This window comes from Microplitis demolitor, chromosome 2 (genome assembly GCF_026212275.2).
Source record: "Microplitis demolitor isolate Queensland-Clemson2020A chromosome 2, iyMicDemo2.1a, whole genome shotgun sequence".
Lineage (NCBI taxonomy): Eukaryota > Metazoa > Arthropoda > Insecta > Hymenoptera > Braconidae > Microplitis > Microplitis demolitor.
The window spans coordinates 2740800-2760498 of record NC_068546.1 but is presented as its reverse complement, the minus strand read 5'-3'; positions in this window follow the sequence as shown (position 1 = coordinate 2760498).

Sequence of the window (19699 nt, the reverse complement as noted above, 5' to 3'; positions counted from 1 at the left end):
TCAGTGTTCGTAAAAACCCAACGGGAATTGCATTATATAAATTTAAAATAACGTTAAAAGGTTCATAACTAAATTTACTAATAAAAAAATACGTATACTTACTTTTTTTTCAATTTCATGGTTTAATAATAAACTGATTATAAATTTATATATTTAAAAAAATTTTTTTTTATTAATTATATGCCGATTAGAAAGTGTAGAATTTTTGGTGATAAAACAGATTGAAGAGAATTTTAAAAACACAGATAATTTATTTTTTTAAGAAACCCTTAGATTGATTAATGGCGCCATCTCTCGATTTTTATGGCAACTTTTAGTCAGGTAAGGCAGCTCCAAATGTTCAGAAAATATTTCAATTATGTTTATTTTTTTTTTTTATTCAATTATTGGTGCATGACATTTGTATTAAAATTAGTTCATTAACGATTGATTACAATGATTAATTATTTATAGAAGTGAGAAAAAAAATTTGAATGGAGGGAAGGAATAATTTTGATTAATGACAAATAATAAATATGGGCGACAATTTTTTCCGGAAAAAAAAAAAAATTGAACTGAAAATTCGGTGACCGTTTTGCTCTCTTTCCTTATATATCAACGCTGCATATATATTTAAATAATATGATATTTAAAATAATAGTAATTAATAATAAATGTTTGTAATTTATTTATTTTTTTATAATTTAGGTTTTTTAATTTTGAAAAAAATATCAAAAAATAAATTTATAAATATATTATGTCGTTTAGAAAAATATTTAATAGATATTTAAAATACTTTAATATCAATTTATTGATTTACGATAAAAAATAAATAAACCCGATTTTTGCGACTTTGCTCTATTTGAGTATTACAATTATTTTGATTTATTGATTATTATTTGTACATAGAATATTTGATGTCAAATATGATCATATATGATTTCAGTGTGATCATAACTGATCACTGATAATTGATAATCAATGATCGCCCTAATATATTATCTATAATTATAGAAGAATCCCGCAAATTTCTGATTATTTTCAGATAATCACATGTGATCCTATATGATTATATATTTTTTTGGGTGTAAATCGGATCGAGCATTGACCTTGATCATGTCTAATTGTATGTGTGATTACTGATCATAAATGATTACATGTTGATAACATATATGATCATATATATCGTCCTCATCATTCATAATCATACAGAATCATATATGATCTTAGATATATGATCATATATATTTATATATGAGCATAAATGAGCACAAAAATTTTTGCATCATAGTACTAATGTTCACGCTGACATCATATATGACCATATATCTTCATCTATAAATTTGAAAATTATTAGATATAAGCTATTATATGATCCTATATGATCACATATATCGTCCTTTCGGGATTTGGAGATGGTAAAGCATGATATCAGATTTGATCATTCATAATCATATAGAATCATATATGATCTTAGATATATGATCATATATATTTATATATGAGCATTAATAAGCACAAAAATTTTGATATCATAGTACTAATGTTCACGCTGATATCATGTATGACCATATATCTTCATATATAAATTTGAAGATTATTAGATATAAGCTATTATATGGTCCTATAAGATCATATATATCGTCCTTTCGGGATTTGGAGATGGTAAAGCATGATATCAGATTTGATCATTCATAATCATATAGGATCATATATGATCTTAGATATATGATCATATATATTTATATATGAGCATAAATGAGCACAAAAATTTTGATATCATAGTACTAATGTTCACGCTGATATCATGTATGACCATATATCTTCATATATAAATTTGAAAATTATTAGATATAAGCTATTATATGATCCTATAAGATCATATATATCGTCCTTTCGGGATTTGGAGATGGTAAAGCATGATATCAGATTTGATCATTCATAATCATATAGAATCATATATGATCTTAGATATATGATCATATATATTTATATCTTAAATCTTTTCTTGAAATGCACGATTATGTACGACTACAAAATTTTTTGAAAACCATGTAATCGTATATGATCACATGTCATCATATATATTCATACCTAACCATACATACGTACAAAAATTTTTATATGATAATCAAGAATACATATATCAACGGTAGTTATGACCAGATATAATTACATATAAACAAGTCTGTTTATATATGATCATATAGAATCAGATAGTCCTAGTTTTTAATTTTATCATATCTGAATATTTTTTTTCAAATTCGCACTCTTTAATCCGTACCAAATATATATATATATATATATATATATATATATATACATATATGTGCATTATGTAGCAATAAATTTCAAATAAAAAAAAAATTTTTGAATTCCTAACTAAAAAAAAATGTAAGTAAAAAGTTAAGTATATCATAAATACGAATATATGATCCAAGAGGACAATAAATGAATGTCGTAGACAGAGGACATTTAAATGCATTTAAGTGTTTGTCTAACCATATAAAACAGTGCTTACTTATATTATTTTGTGGCTGTCGTATAACACAACAAGTCTCCCTACACTCACTGGTGTACTGGGAAGGAGACTAAATAAGAAATAGTCAGACATGGCTACAAACACTAACTAAGTTACCAAGAAGAACTACGAGATGTAAAAAGAGCCCGAGTATGGGAGGACACGAAGATATGATGAAGAAAATGAAAAGTGGTTGAGCATGAGGGTCTTGTGCCATTTTATTTCTAACTGATATTTATCGCTACAGTCCGAGATTCTGCAGATGTTTCAACTTGTAATCTAATATGCCACTAAGTTATGGCGACCCTTGATCTTTTTTATTTATTGTTTCATTCCTTGCTACTTAAATTATTTTATTCCTTATTTATATTTCCTGCGTATTATAAATTAGTGTCTAAACTTTTAAAAATATATGAGACTTCTTTTAGCTGAAGAACAAAAAAAAGAAAAAAAAAGATGATTTGAATTCGAACCGTAAACTTTTTATTTTATATTTTACTAACTGACTTTATAATTAACAATTTTAATTAATCGCAAGATGGCGCCGGTGCAGTAGATAAAGTTAAAAATTTATTAAATCATTTTTTTTTTAATATGAAAATAAAAAATTTCTTTTGGAATTTTTTTTGTATTCCAAATACGTGTTTGTATTTTTTAAAAACACCTATTGTACACAGAGAGAAATACATGGGAATTTTTCCAATTTTGCTTAGGGGAAATTCCTTCGTTGAGATAGCAAGTTTTACTTTATCAACATGAGAAATTTTACTAAAGAAAAATGAGAATATAACTATATTTTATAGAAATTTTACACACATATAGGGATAGCTTCTATATAACCATTAGAAAAATTTCCATGGAGACATAGAAAAATTTCTATGTTAACATTGCTGAAATTCCTATATTGACATGGGTATTTTTACTATGTCAGCATAGGAATTTTTCCCATGTTACCAGAGTAATTTCTTCTATATTGACATAGGAATTTTTCCCAGGTTGACGAAGAAAAAATTCCTCTGTTAACATAGTAAATATTCCTACGTTGACGTAGTAAAAATACCCATGTTGACATAGGAAAAATTTTCATGTCAACATTGAAAAACTTGGTATGTTGCATAGGAAAAGTCCACAAGAAACCGAAACCAACAAAATACCAAATATATTGGTCATTATTATTATTTAGGCCTTGAAGCGATAAAATAGAGATGTGTGAAGGTTTTAAGGTATACGAAAATAGAGTTTCAAAGTTTTCAAAAAAATTTTGTGTAATTTAATTAAAATTTTTTGTAGCATCTACCAATGAAAAAATGTTTTTATAAATTCAATTAGTATAAACGTGTACGTAAAAGTCAATTACATCGTGTTTCCGACAGTATATAGTCATTAATTCAATTAATTAATTTTTATTTACTTAATAAATTACGTAAAAAAAACATCAGTTTACAAATATTTCATTTTTACATACATGGGAATTTCTACTTTGTTAACATGGAAATAATTTCCATGTTAACATAGGAAATTTTCCCATGTTGACATTGAGGGATTTTCTGCGTCATTTAAGGAATTCCAGCAATGTTAACACAGGAATTTTTTCAATGTCTACATAGGAATTTTTCCTATGTTAACATCGGAATTGTTCTTATATTGTATAGTTATTGTTCTACTGTTGGTATAGAAAAATTTCCATTGTCAATATAGAAATAATTTCTATGTAACAAAGCAAAATTTACTATGTAACATAGTTACAATTCACATGTTGACATAATCAAACTTACAACGCCAACAAAGAAATTTTCCCTAAGCAAAATTGGAAAAATTCTCATTATTTTCTCTCCTTGTACATATTTATTTATCACAATTATATTTTTTTTTAAATATATAGGTCTGCTGCGATGTGCTGGCATTATTTATTAATTCGACGATAGCTAAATAAATAATCATTAAAAATTATCACCAATCTCAGACGTCAATGAGGCATAGGAGAGAACTAAAAAGTCCAGTTTATAATAACTTTTGAACACCAGCAAAAATAATCGCCCAGTGTTTAATAACTGGGTGACTTTCAAATTATCGGTCCCAGTAACTAACACTTTGTTGCTTATATTTATATAGATTTAGAAAATAAAACAAATAGTTAAATTAGTCTGGATATTTAATAAATAACAAAATTATTTTATTTTCTCGGATTTACGCAACAGAGTTCATGAACACGGCCAACAAATTTGCTGGCATCTAAAGTTAATCAGAAATCGGTTAATTTGACCAGCCCCTTAATATTTAAATATTTATATTAAAAATAATTTAATCGATCTTAATTCTCAAGGATCGAAATTAGTCATTTTTATTTCTATAAATTAATTATTTAAGAAAGTAATTATGCAGCGGAGGTTTGACATTTCGGCGATAAAAAATTATCTTTTATCTTTTTTTAAAGTTTTTTTAAAAATCTTACTTACGAATCTGCGGATTATTGAGAAAAGTAATAAAATTATTGTAAATTTTGTGGTTTAAAATCGGAACATCTTAAAAACAACTGAAATTTGGATTTAAAAGCTTGAGCTCATCGATTATTTTTTCGAGCTGTCATTACTATTTTTAAAAATTTTCTATCGTATTTAGTGTGGGTGGAAAAAATAATAACAACTTACTGGTGATATTGATCGTCGAACGAATAAAATAATAATCAGCAAACAAATTTATTTGCTAACTCGATAAATAAATAAATATTTATTTTCCATTTAATATTTTATTTATTGATTTATTTTTTAAATTACCATCGCATGTCAATCAAGACTATGATCATCGAAGCCACCCATTGATATTCAAATATTTATCTTTGTAAATAATTTAGTTAATAATAAATTTCCTCAGAAATTATGAATATTAATAATTTAAAAAATGGAATAAAATAAAATTGAATAGTTGGCAAGTTGTAATAAATGGATAGTGTTTTTTTAAAGGATACTGGAGACATATGTTAGCGTAGAGAAAAAAAAATTGGCAAACGGTCGAGAGTCCGGCCGGACGAGTAATAAAGTAATTTTATGAAGTGGTCGGCAACGTCCGGCGCTCGTGGGTTGTAGATACAAATAGGGGGTGGAAATGTCAACGAGGGTTGTAGAGAGGCAAGGAAAGGTCCAAGTGAAAAATTACCAGCTACCCCTCCGGCCCGGAATCGCGGCTAACCCGTTCTTGAGTGAAAACATACTGGCTTTGTACCCCAACAAAAAAGTTACTTGTATTAAAAGTATCTCTAGTTTTTTTTTTTTTTTTTAAATGGACTATATATTTATTCATACCTACAGTATGTATTTCATTTTTATTTTATTAAATATTCAATATAATTGATGAGAAAATTGAATTTATGGGATTCTGAATTCAATTTTTGATATTTTTGTTAAAAATAGTCGAGGCGAACTAAAAAAAAATTTTATATTCAAGTTTTTAGTAGACAGTTTTCATATTTGATATTAAAAGAAAAGTTGAAAACTTGAGTTTTTTTTTTTTTTTTTTTTTTTTTTTTTAAAGTAAATGAAAAAAATTTAATTTTTTATTTACTTTGGGCTGGTGATTTTTCGTAAACGAACTTTTGAGTGATGGAGAGAATTTGAATTAAAAAATCATTTTGAATTTTTTATAAGCTATATATTTTTATGATAATTTTTAAATTTTAGATTAAGAAAAATAATTGGGACAAAAAAATATGGAAAATGATACTTTGGTACGCAGAAAAAAAATTTCTTGACTTAACAATTTTTATTCATCTCAATAAAATTTTTAGTCGTCCCAAAAAATTTTCTTTAGTATGAATTGAAAATAAAAAATTTCTTGAGGCAAAAAAATTTTTTTTTTTTTGAGTAAAAATGTATAAAGTAACTTTTCTATATTTTTTAATGTTTTTGTGAAAAATTATTGGCAAATAAATTTACTTTGGCATAACATCGATATAAAAATTAAATTTTTTTTTCAATATATATTTATTTTAGAAAATCAAGTAAAAAATTTCCCGTGGGAAATTTAAAAGTCTGAAAAAAAAGTAAACTTTTTACAAATATCTTTATAAATATTGAGTTTTTCAAAAAAATGCATAAGATCTTTTTTGTAGCGCTTTAAATTCTCTACAAAAAAAGTACCTTATAGTTTTTTCGAAAACCCAATAATTATTGAGATATTTCGAGTTGAAAATTAAAAGAATTAGATTGGAAATTTTGTGTTGAAATCTAGTTCGAATTTTCTGACCCCAAGTGAACTTTGAGGGATTAATTAATTTGTCAAATTTAAATTTATTTCTGTATAAGTATTGCAAAAAATTTTTTAGGCTCCTAAGGAAAATTGAATTTTGAATTTTAATTAAAAAAAAAAACTCAAACAATTTGTAATTTTCTTTTACAATAAAACAAAAAAATTAAACTAGTTATTTTAATTAGCAATTTTTTTTTTTTAAATTTAAGTACTTGTTAATCTGGGGCTTATAAAGTCTCAAGTATAAAAAAAAATAGGAAGCAAAGTAAAAAAAAAAAAAAAAGTAGTTAGGTCGTAAAGGGATTGAAAGTAAACACAAGATTGTCTTGCATAGTCTCTGACAACAGTATACACAAACGACTTTCTGCAAGAACGTTATCCTTATGCGTATGTACTTTTCCGTTTAAGTGTCTTTCTATGTATGTATCGCGTTCCGGATGGTTGAGAGGGTCGCGGTAATCCACCGAGATTAAGATAACCCCTAAAAATGTTTCAGCTAAGTCGGCAACTTAACTTGCAAGAAGATTCTCAAAACGCACTACACGTGAATCTGTTAATTCTCTATTTCATACTTACTCAAAAAATTATATTTACTACAAAAAAAAAAAAAAATCAAGTTTTATACAGATATTATTCTAATAGACCAAATTTTTTAAAAGTTCAAAGGGCGGGGATAAAATGATCCCTAAAAAAAAATATCTAGTGTGACTTTTTACTATTTCTACTCTCCTTCAGTCCCAAATTAAATGTAATTAACAATAATATGACCTAGTAATGCTATTAATTTAGGGGAGGGTAGGGCAAAGTGGGCCCCTTAAAATTTTGAGTTCTCCGAATGATTTAGGGATAAAATGGGTCCCCAAACGCTTAGGGGCCCACTTTGTCCCACGCTCCCCTAATTAACTTAGCTTTTAATTACTTTTTTTAGGTTAAAATTCAAAATTTATTTTATTTTGACTTCTTTAAAATTTTTTATTACTTTTTTTTTGTGGTTTCGAGGTCTAAGAATACATATCTCAACAATATTGTGGTAAAAAAATTTTATTTTGAATGCTGAATCCCTTTAAATGACAAATTTTGAACAAAAATCGGTAACCTTGAAAATATCAAACAAAGAAAATTTTTTTTCTAATTAATATTAAAGGTTCAAATTTTACAGGGACTTTTTCTGATGTGTCTAGCACATTTTAGACTAAGAATTAATAAGACCAATACTACACTGTAAGGCGAAGTCTGTAATTATAATGACAGAAATTTTCGTTCATGTGAATTTCGCAATTTTCTTGTCATTTTTTCCTGTACTAGAATCAAAATGGTCAACGAGTTCAACATTATGTTCTGGGGCAAGATGGTCCTATACCAAAAACTGAAAAAATATTATTTTAATCAAGTTTTCCGGCTGGTTAAGAAAAAATCTATTTTATACCTTGACCGAATTTCGCTTTAATCAATTGGAAAAAGTACACGGAGAAAAGAATATAGTGAAATTTACTAAAAAATATGGGAACAATTACTGAATGTAGATAGTAATCTTGAAACGCTTATGATTTATATGAAAAATTCATAAACAGATAAGTAAATTTTACTATCCCGTTTAGTAAATTTTACTATATTAGAATGGAAAAAAATAAAATAAAATTTTTATTAGCTTTTAACTTTTTATTATTATTACTATCATTTTGATTATTATTGTGATTTATGTCATCTGTATTGGTATTGGTGTCGATTTTTGTTTTTTAAAGAATCACTTGGTTCAACCGAGATTCGAACCCTGATCTCCCGCACGCAAGTCCTTTTCTAAGTCTGACGGCCTAATGTCTCCTTTGGACAAAAGTTTCAGAACTTGTAATACATATTTATATATGCTATCTTCACCAACTATTAATTTTATCTACACTTAGTAGAATTTACTATACAGATAGTAAAAAAATTTAATCGTGTCTGCAAAAAATACATTGCATATAGTAATTTTTAATATTTTGTATAGTAACAAATCCTATATTGTATTGGAAAATTTATTCTCTTAAATTTGTATTTATTAATAGTACTTATAGTAAAATTTACTGTAAAAATAGTAAAAAATATAATTGACTTAGCAAAAAATACACAACGCATAGTAATTTTGAATATCTTATTATGTAATTATTACTAACTAGTAAATTTTACTAGACGTTTAGTAATAATTACAATACAGAATGTATTTTTTCATATCTTAGTAAATTTTACGATAAGATTGTAATTTTTACTATATTTTTTTCTCCGTGTAGAAAATATTGAATATATATTGAGAATTTTAAGTGAGCAACGAAGCGATCTTCTAAGTGTTCCAATATGGACAGACTAAAAATAGTTTCAGTAAATGTAATGAAAGTAGTAGTTTTTGTGGCAACATTATATAGTATAGAAGGCTTTCAACTCTCTCAGAAAATGACTGAGCGTTAAAGGAAGCGCTACATGCATCGCGGTCGCTCGAGTGCAATGAAATTAGATGCTGCGTCTAACAGGCGCCTCGGTACTTGACACAATTGGTTGGTTACTTTCAAAGGCAAACCTTGTCGTATATTATTGAACAAAGTTAAATATAATAAATTATTAAACTTCTCTTATAATTATTTTCATGTTTTTTAATTATAATATTTTATATAAACATGCCTTTATCTAATATTTAATTTTATTTCAGCATAAAAATTCATTTTTGAAATTATAAAATTAAAAGGGAAATTTTTTTTTTTTTTAATTTAATTGTCTGAATAATTGCTTTTACACAAATTGTCATAATTGTGATGATTTAGCAAAATTTCAGAGATTTTCCCAAATTTTTTCCTTCAAAAATTTATGATATTGAATACTTTTGGTCAGTTTTTACGCTCAACTATGAAAGATACATTAAAAATGTACTGAAATAAATTTGTAGGAAATTAAATTTTCTACAAAAATGATTTCTACAAATTTTTTCCTAAACTTGTTAGATAACGAGTTATCTTAATTTAAATATCAATGTCTGGAAGAAATATTTATGAATAAATTTAATGCATAAAAAAAATTAAAAACTTTAATAAAAAAAAAAAAAAAAAGAAACAAGAATCTTTATCGACATAATGTTGGACCATCTCGTAAACGTAGCCCATAAAATTTAACGATACAAATTTGTAAAGTTTCAGCAGCCTGGTACCTCAGCGCGACGCGGAAGTAGAGGAAGAGAAAGAGAACGAGGAGGAGGAAGAAGAAGTGGCAGCACTGGGAGCGAAGAAGTAGAAGAAGAGAAATAAAACCGTGACGAGGACAAGTATAAAGTGGAAAAGGACCGTGGGGAGTTTGAGCCAAGCGGGGCAAGGGGAAGTATATTCGGTTAGAGCGGGTGGTCCCGCGGAGTTTAAGGTGGTAGTTGCCGTAGCCGTAAATTTTGTGAGCGCAAGTTAAAGGCCGCGGGCGAGCCACCCCTTCAGTCTTCCTCCAGCCCCTCTTCTACCAACCGAACTCACCCTCAGCATCTAAAGCTTCTTCTTCATCTTCCATTTCTCCTCCTTTTTCACCTCCCCCACCTCCTCCTGCTGGGTCTTTTCGTCTGCTATCTTTCTACCATCTTCTATCAATAATTCGAGAATGGCGGAGACCAGGTTCGTTCGTTCGTTCGTTCGTTGGTACTTGCGCCACGTAAACTTGGTTGCTAAATTTTCGTTCGATCCAACGCGAGATTATTCTTCCCTCTTAACTCAATTATAAGGGTAGCTAAAATTTTCATTAAATCCCCCGTCTGGAAATTGTTTAAATTACAAAAAAAATGACATCTCTTTTTATACATTCTACCTCATTTTAAATGTTCGCTTTATTCTGTTTTATTTTATTAAAAATTAAAAAAAAAGAATGGGTTGAAAACCCGGAGACAAGGAAACGGGTAAAACGGACGTTGTATGCAGATTTGTGAAATAAATGCCCAAAAGTTTTGACTATAATTCTAACGCGTGAAATCTCTAGTTTCTCTCCTCTCACTCTTTTCCTCTCTCCAGAGTCTATGGACCACTTCTTCATGCCTTCCACCCTCTTCAACCTCTCGGATAAACTATTTCTAACATTATTTGTCCTCTCACTTCAAAAATCCCTACAAATTCTCTTTATTTTCAACTTTAAATTCAAAATTTATACACGGTAAAGATTTTTGTATTAATATTGCCATGTTACTTATTCTAAAAATTACTCTGAATCGAGTAATCTTGGGCCAATACGACTTTTTACTTTTGAATTACGAAATTTTACTCTTTCAGTGAGTAAAAATCAATCAGATTAATTTTTACTCATACTTATGAGTAAAAATTACACCTAGCGGCTATCGAAATAAATTTTCTCTAGTTCAATTTTTAATCGTCGATTATGATAAAAAGTTGATGATTCAATTTATAAAATTTATATTTAATTACAATAAAAATTACAATGAATAGGCTGAAATTTCTATAAAAAATTTAAAAACCATCTAATTGCCTTAGAATATTAATTAATATAAATATTTTGAAAAAAAATAAAAAAAAAAATTACTCGTATTGTGTTGAAAAAGAAAAGATACAAATTTTTTTTTAATTTTAAAATAAATATTAAGTTATAGAGAGATACAGAGATCGTCTTTTTTTCAAAACCTACGTTTGTGTGCGTAACATGTCAGTTGTCGCGAGCAAAATAAAAGACATTTTATCGAAGCCGATATTAACCGAAGATTAACGGAGACTACTGAAATATTACTCTGCAGTTTAGAGTAAAAATTACTTCCATAGATTAGAAAATTTATTCGTATTAGAAGCACTTTTTCATAAAAAATTAATGGGTTTAAAAGAATAGTTTATTGGGGAGTAAAAATTAATCGCATAGAGTAAAAATTAATAGATTAAGATGAGATATTCACAATAATCGATTAAATATAAGACTTTTAAAAAACTACGGAATAATAGAGTAAAGCATAGTCTAGCAATGTTAATATTTAAACAAAAAATTTAAATTTAAAACAAAAAATACCAATTTTTTGCAACGGCCCAGGATTACTCCAAATTACAGAGTAATTTTTATCAAAAAATTCTTTCCGTGTACTATTAAGATTTATTTTGACTCTATAAAATTTTTTATTATTTTTATTTTGATGGTTCCGAGGTCGAGAAATGTGTACCTCAATGATCCTGTGGTTAAAAAAATTTATTTTTGTTGATAAGTCACTTTAATTGACGATTTTCGAAAAAAAATCGATGACCTTGAAAATACTAAACAAAGAAAACTTTTTTTGTAATTAATATTAAGGCTTCAAATTTTACAGAGACTTTTTTTAATCTATCTTGTATAGTCTAGATAAAAAATATATGCTTAATAATAATAGCAAGAATGAAAAAAAAATTGATTTCTATTAAAAAAAATTTTTTTCATGTAATCTGGGCGATATTATATTAAAATGTTATTTGTCAGTCGTTGTGGATTTTTTTCGCGGTCATTAAATCAAAGTGTGAAATATTTAACGTATAAACACGCACTGGTTGCCTCGAGGCATTAAAAGAGCGTCCGGTGTGTTTTTTTCCTCGATAAACGCAGCGGCAAATAAAAATAACGAATCCACCCTCGGTTACGGTTTTTATTTTATTTTATTTTTTTCTCACCCTCTCACTCGTGTGGCTGAAAGAGGAGGGGGCTCAGTGGCGGTAGGAAAAACCACACAAGCCACTGTCGACACAAGAGTATCAGTGTCCAATTTTCATATATTCTCTTCACAACCCTTTTCATATGCGATTGTTTCGTTTTTTTTAAACTCTGCTGGGACAGTGGATTAAGCTGGTATTCGATTTCAAATTACCCGCTGACAGTATTCAATCTAATTATTTTTATCGTGTACTTATATTAATGGAACGTGATTTAATTATTTAAATTTCGAGGTATGGGTAAGGGAAAAAGAAAGGGAATTAAAAGATGAAAAGGGAAATGGACGGAAAATAATATGAGTGTAGATTTGAATATACTTAGTTCGATAATGAGATTTTTAATAAGAATCTTTCGCCATAAAATTTAACGAGGCAAAATGGGTCATGGATTGCAATAAATATTCCAGTGTCTAATTATCGTGAATTATAAATAATTTTTTCTCAAAAACTAATTAAGATAATTAGATAAATATTTTTTTGAAATTGTAGCCAAAAGTATGACTAAAATTTTGAGCACAAACACGAGTTTGAAACTTTGTTAGTTTTAAAGATATTAATTTTTAAACTTTAGATCTTACGTCTGACTTATATTGACCTTAACTACTTGGTCCTAATTAGTATGGTGACCACAGATTTGGGAAACTGAAATTCCCTGATTTTTCCGGGTATTTTAGTCAAATAATTAAAAAATTTCCTGACCATATGTAGTGATATTAAATCATTGGAAATATTTTTTTAATTCAAAATAAAATAATACAAGTCAGTCCAATAAATAATCAATCACTGCCGTTAAATGAAACTTTATATTATTATTTGTCAATGTTCATAGGTTTTTTTTATTTATTAAATTAATAATTTTTTATTTTTTATTTTAAATCTATGTTTTTATATAACTTACTCTATAATAAAATATAAATAATTTTTTCATTTTTACGAGAGTAAATTTCATAAATAAGAACGTTTTATAGAATATTAATAAAATATTAATCAAGTCGCGAATAATAAATATAGTGAAACTTATTAGTTCAATACTTATGTATACTTTTAATGTTTTTGGTTTTTTAACTTGTCAATATGCATATTAATAGCTTCAAGATCCTGACGATTGGTTTCTACTAAGATTTTTTTTTTCTAACAGCCTTTTTAATTCCAACTGCTTCATTTTTTCGCTATGGGAATCAACTTCTACTATTTTTTTTTTTTGACGGTTTTACAATCGCATTCGCGCCCCGCCATTTTTTGAACAGTTTTGACAGAAAAAAAAATTTATAGGATTTTTCAGTCAAAAAAAAGAAAGTAAAAATTTTTCCATTTGTGACGAAATTCCCTGACTTTTCCAGTATATTCATAATTCCTTAACATTTCCAGGTTTTCCAGAAATGTAGCTACCATGATTAGCTGTAATTAATTATTCCTGAAAAAATTAAAATTATATTTAGAATCTATAGCAATAATAGCGTGTAAATAAACAATAATTAGAGTACAATAAAGTTAAAATGAGAGTTAAAAGGGTTTGTAAAGTGGTTTCAAGGAGACATAGGCAAGTAGTAGAGCAAGTGTGTGTTGGTGGAATGAGAGTAAATGCATCCTCTACTCGATTATATATATAGCCTGATGTGAATGACGTTGTGCTACTCAGTTACTCGGTTACTTTAGCTATAGCACATCAGCAACAGCGGGATGATAGGTGTATATATATATATATATATATATATATATATATATATATATATACCAAGGTGTAGTAGAAACAAGTTTAGTATGAGTAGGTAGTGTGAGACTAGGGTATATCACTTGTTTACTACCCCGCCGCACAAACCACCGACAAAAACATTAATGTCGTGCGTTTAAAGCCGATAGTATACCTGACTCACACATCATCATTTACACCCACAAATATGTTACCTTCTTTTAAGATGTTGTTTTTTTTTTTTTTTTTTTTTTTTTTTTTTTTTTTTTAGGGCAAGTAATTCGGTAATTTTTAAAAATTTAATTATTGGGCTTATGGGCATAGATAAGTGTGTGTTATATTATAGTGTAAAACTAAGTCGCGCCCTAATACTAGTAATTTATTTTCGGAATCTTAGGAGGGGTGAGGACGTTTCAAGAGGGTTGTAACGAACCATGTGAAAAATTATTACTAAGATGGAATCCATGATACTGCTCATCTGTTTTACTCACTTGCTTACAGTGACAGTAGGTTTAATTTAGTACTTATTTATACATTTACGAAATTGAACATTTTTTTTTTGTTATTGTAAAATGGGAGGAGAAATGCCTTTTTTTGTAGAAAAAATATTCAGGTGGATCATTATGCCCCAGATGTGTTTTATATTTTTTCAATTTTTAATTTTTAGGTAAGATAAAAATTATTCATTTCAAATCAATCTTAAATTTGGTAAAAAATTTTTTGATGAAAATTTAGATTTTCGATTCGAAACAAATTTATCTCTAAATTTTGTAATGATCTATTAAATATTTGAAAATAAATTAATTTTTTTCAGGATACGATGGAATATTTGTTTTTTACTCTAGACGAGTAAATTTTTTTATGTATTTATTAGTGATCGTAATTGAAGTTCAGCTTGAGGAGTCGACAGTTAAATTTGTCTGAAAATTTTCTAGCCGATAAATATTTATAAAATAAAATATAAATAATTGACAAAAGATTAAGATCCCATTTGTTAAAATAATAAATACTTAAAGTTATTATTTTATTTTTAAAAATCTAAATATTATATATTTGTAATAACATTTAAAAAGTTATGATATTTATGTAAGCTTATAAAATAATTGTGGGGTAGGTCGGGTGCTGCTATTTAAATAGTTATGTTTAAAGTCTACCCATTTAAATATATTTTAATATTATTATAAAAAACTTAAATTAATAATAAATAAACAGTATTTTATTAATTAAAGTCTGTGGTTTTAATAATTTATTTATTTTAGAGAAAATAAAATTTTTTGAATAGATCGGGAGTCGTTGAAATAATAAAATCTGACTAGACATTACCAACTTAAATATATTTAAGTCCGCCGACTGTGTGTTTGCTGCAGTAATTTATTGACTCTTTAACAATATAATTTATAATTTTTATGTAATTACTCTTTGGGTTTTACAGAGCCTGCATACTCCTCAGTACTCTAGTCTTCTTTTAACTGGGACTAAACAATAAACCAATGGGACACATATTTGCCCTCACTAATACTAATTACTAAGTATCGAGATCGCGGGCATTTGATAAAGTCGTAGTTATTTTAAATTAAACTTAAGTCATTTAATATTTATGTTTAATTAAATTATTAAAAGTTAATAAAATATTAAAGTCTTTATATGACTATAGCTTTAAAACATTTCTTCATTGTGTCATTACTCATAATTTTACGATTGTCTTATATTCGTAATAGTATAGACAAACCCTTCAGGGCAACCATTACGATCCATCTAAAATTTCTTGGTACTATAAAATGCCTTAGTGGCGTAGTTCCGTAATATAATTAAACTTTTATTAATTACATATTTTTTTTCTATAAATTTTATCAAAATTAAAACACAAGTATTTAAACAATGCAAAAAAAAATATTTATTATCTGACCTATTTTACCCCAGACCTTTCATTTTTTATATCAAGTCCTCAATTTTTCATTCAAATATAAAATTTATTCAAAAATTAAAAATTTTCTTTTAAAAATTTCGAAAAATTAATTTTTACACTGGCTCATTTTACCCCATTGTAATTTTTTTCTTTTAAAGTCTTCAATTCAATTACAAACTACTATTTAAAAAAAAATAAAAATATTTGACAACCTCACCCACGAAATTTTCAGTACGGCCCATTTTACCCCATTATGAAATTTACAATTAAAAATCTTTAAATTAATTAGGAATTTATGATTCATTGAAAAATTACTCGACCATATGAAACCCTTACAAAAAATTATAGAAAATTCTGTATCACTACGACCCAGCTTACCCCACTAATTTTTTTTTCTATTGAAAGCTCCTCTAAAAGTTTTAAAATTCATCCAAAAAAAAAAAAAAAAGACAAATTATTTATAGAAAATATAAAATTAATTTTTTATATGACCCATTGTACCCCAAAATTGAAATTTTCATGAACGATTAACTTTTGAATGGAAAAACTGCCGTAAAAAAAGGAAATGAACGAAAAAAAGTATCAAATATAAACAGTTAATTAAACAAGAAGTTGTGTGAGTACAAACAGTGAAGTGAGGTAACGACACGAGGGATAAAATAAATGAGGGTGTTTCGGGAATGATTCCGAATGATTAAACCGACGTGTCGAGTATCTTCCAGCCGATCAAACGCTCTTCTAAGCTATTTCTTGCTGATCGCCCGGTTACCACCCTCTTGTACTCAGACACCAGCACTCGAACGGCATCACTGAACTTCTTCTCATCGCTTTCTACTCATACCAAACTCTCTTATACTCATCTCTTTACCATCATCCACCCGAAGGAGTTTAAGGGAGAAGGGGAGGGGGCGTTCCATCGACCGGCCACCTTCCACCCAACGTATATCTCCTTTATCCCGTAGTATCCATCTTCATTTTCTTAATCGTTTCATACCCTCTCCTCAGCTACCCCATACTAAACTCCGGTTCCAACACCAGCACCAGTACCAGCACCAGCACCAGCACTAGTTCCAGTACCACCATCAGAACTCCTTCTTATCCTTCAGCTAAGATGGCGTCCGCTGACGAAGACATATTACCGTTAATGCTACTCTCTAAGACGTAGAAGAAGTCATCCGTTGCAGTCTTGCATAAATTTATCACGTTCAAAAACTCGATAAAACATTTTTTTACTTTTTTTTCTTCAACAAATCTGGTAAAAAAAAATTACTAATCAAATGTTAGAAAATCGCTCATTTTAGTTTTAATCATTACTTTTATTTTATAATATTAATTTATTTTTTATTATTATAAATTTTTATTTAACTTATTAATTATCAATTTGATTTTTTTATTTATTATTTTCAGTTTAATATTTTTTTATTAACATTTTTTTTAAATATCCCGCCTTTTTGTCTTAGATCTCGCTCTTTTTTTCAAACCTATACTGTTGCGCTATTGTTGCCGCCAGTAGTTGATGAAAAAAATAATAACAACAGTAAAAATAAAAATGGCGGCTAAATTTTTCGTTAATAATCAGTTTTACGTTTTTAATTAATTACAATTAAACTAAAAGGATTTAGATAGTGATTTTCCATAGGGTTCTTGTGATAAAAAATACAAAGATAATAAAAAAAAGTTGGGCCGATTAATTATGTCTATCGAGAGTCATCGTGTCTACGAAGTTTCATACATAACAATTGACAGCACTGGTTCCTTGAGTTAAAATAATTTATTTAAAACTAATAAAATAACGAATCGACTTAATATTAGGTTCAAATTGTCCATTAATAAATTCTCTTTGTGCTAGTATACAATTTTACCTATTTTGGTGTAATTAAAAGAGTATAGATATATTTTTATGTAAAAAAAAATCGTCGGAAAAAAACAAACCGTTTATAAACACCTTGAGGTGTGCAATAAAAAAAAGATTTCTTGATGCAAAAAATTTTTCCTCCCCCTAAAAAATTTTCATTTTTAATTCAAACTGCAAAAAATTTCTCAGGGCAAGAAATCTTTTTCTTGTGTAAATTCACTTGAGGATTCTATGATCAATTCTGAAGCATGTATGTAAGCATTCTATTCTATGTACACATACTCAGAAGCAGCGTAGAGAGCAGAGCAGCGAATGTGGGACAAATCTCACCCCCTTGATGTCGTCACCCTTCACAGCTTGTCACACTACAACGCGTACGAGCTCTCGTTTTAACTTTTACTTTCACCCCATATATCTCCTTCTAAACCCGCCAAAGATTTGTCTCCCACGTCTTAGTAACCTTAAATAAACTAAGATCCACAAAATCAACTACTTGGCCCTGATTGATCATATCAGTATCAAATAGAACCCAATCCTACTGACTATTCAACCCCTCATTGATTTTGTTCTGTCCCCCACCCAATAGCTCATTTCTTGCAGAAGTGAAACTCTTCCTTGTCCATCGAAATGGAAAAAAATGAGTTAATTACTGAGACAAATGGTTAAAAATTTTTCTTGGATACCTTCCTTAGATGGTGAGCGCAAGTGGGCGGCCATTTTCCGAGTTCTTAATATTTTCATGATGGCGGCCGGCGAAGCGTTGGCGTGTACTCATAGAGAGTGAGCGGTAGCTGAGTATAAGAGAGAAAGAAGAAAAGAACCGTGAGAGAAAGAACGTTAAAACGGGTGAGATACTATAAAGAGCGAGGGTGACGTTGAATAAGGGGATAAAATGGGGGTTCGGGGTTAGAAGAAGAAGGGGAGCGGGAGATCGGGAGACTTGGGGGAGTGGGTCGTCGAGTGAGCGCGGGCTGTAGGGTTCTATGGACGCAAGAGAGGTGAAATTATAAAAGGGGAGATTTAAATATCAACTCCCCCTTCCCCCCTGACTGGGGCGGACCATGCTCAGTAGTACTCTCTTCTTAATACTAAAACCGTTACATTCCCCACCACGTCGCGAATTCTACTTTACTTTGCTCGTTCATTTACTTTTCTTAGCTCGCTCATTTACTTCGTAAAGAATCTTTGGATTTTTATTTCTCCTTGCTAATTTCACCCTGAAGTTACCCAGGGGAAGGCATCAGGTATCGATCCTACAAATCAAATCTAAGAAAATTCTCTATTGTATTGTTTGACAGCTGTAAGATGAAAAAATTTTCTCCTCTTCCCCGAAAATTCTCTCCCGAGTTGGCTGTGAAGAATTTTCAACCCCTTGTTATATATTTAAAGGGAAACTTATACTTGTAAATTAGCTCTCAAAGAAATAAAATTAATGCTTAAGAAACTCCATCTTGGATCTGAGCAAAAGTTTATTATCATTTAAATAAAAATAATGTTCTGAAAGAAAAGGAGGAGAAAGTAAGGAAAGGAGGAAATTAAACTTAGAGCTGGTGCCATTCTGCCCCGTTATATAAAAACAAACTGAGATTCCTTGGAGAATTACCCTTCCCGTAGGCCCCTTGGATCCCCTTAAAACTAAAACTACCCCTTATATTTTCCGTATCTGGAATAAGTATACGCCGTAGTGTGTTCCGCCCCTTCTTTAATTACGTTCTCTCTCTTGCTTTTATAATCTACTTTCTTGCTCGTTTCTTGAACCCCGCTTCTAGATGCCTCCCGCTTTACTCTCCGGGCTGCAAGTCCGGAAAGCCGCCCCGTTCCTTTTCCTGGAACACCCCAA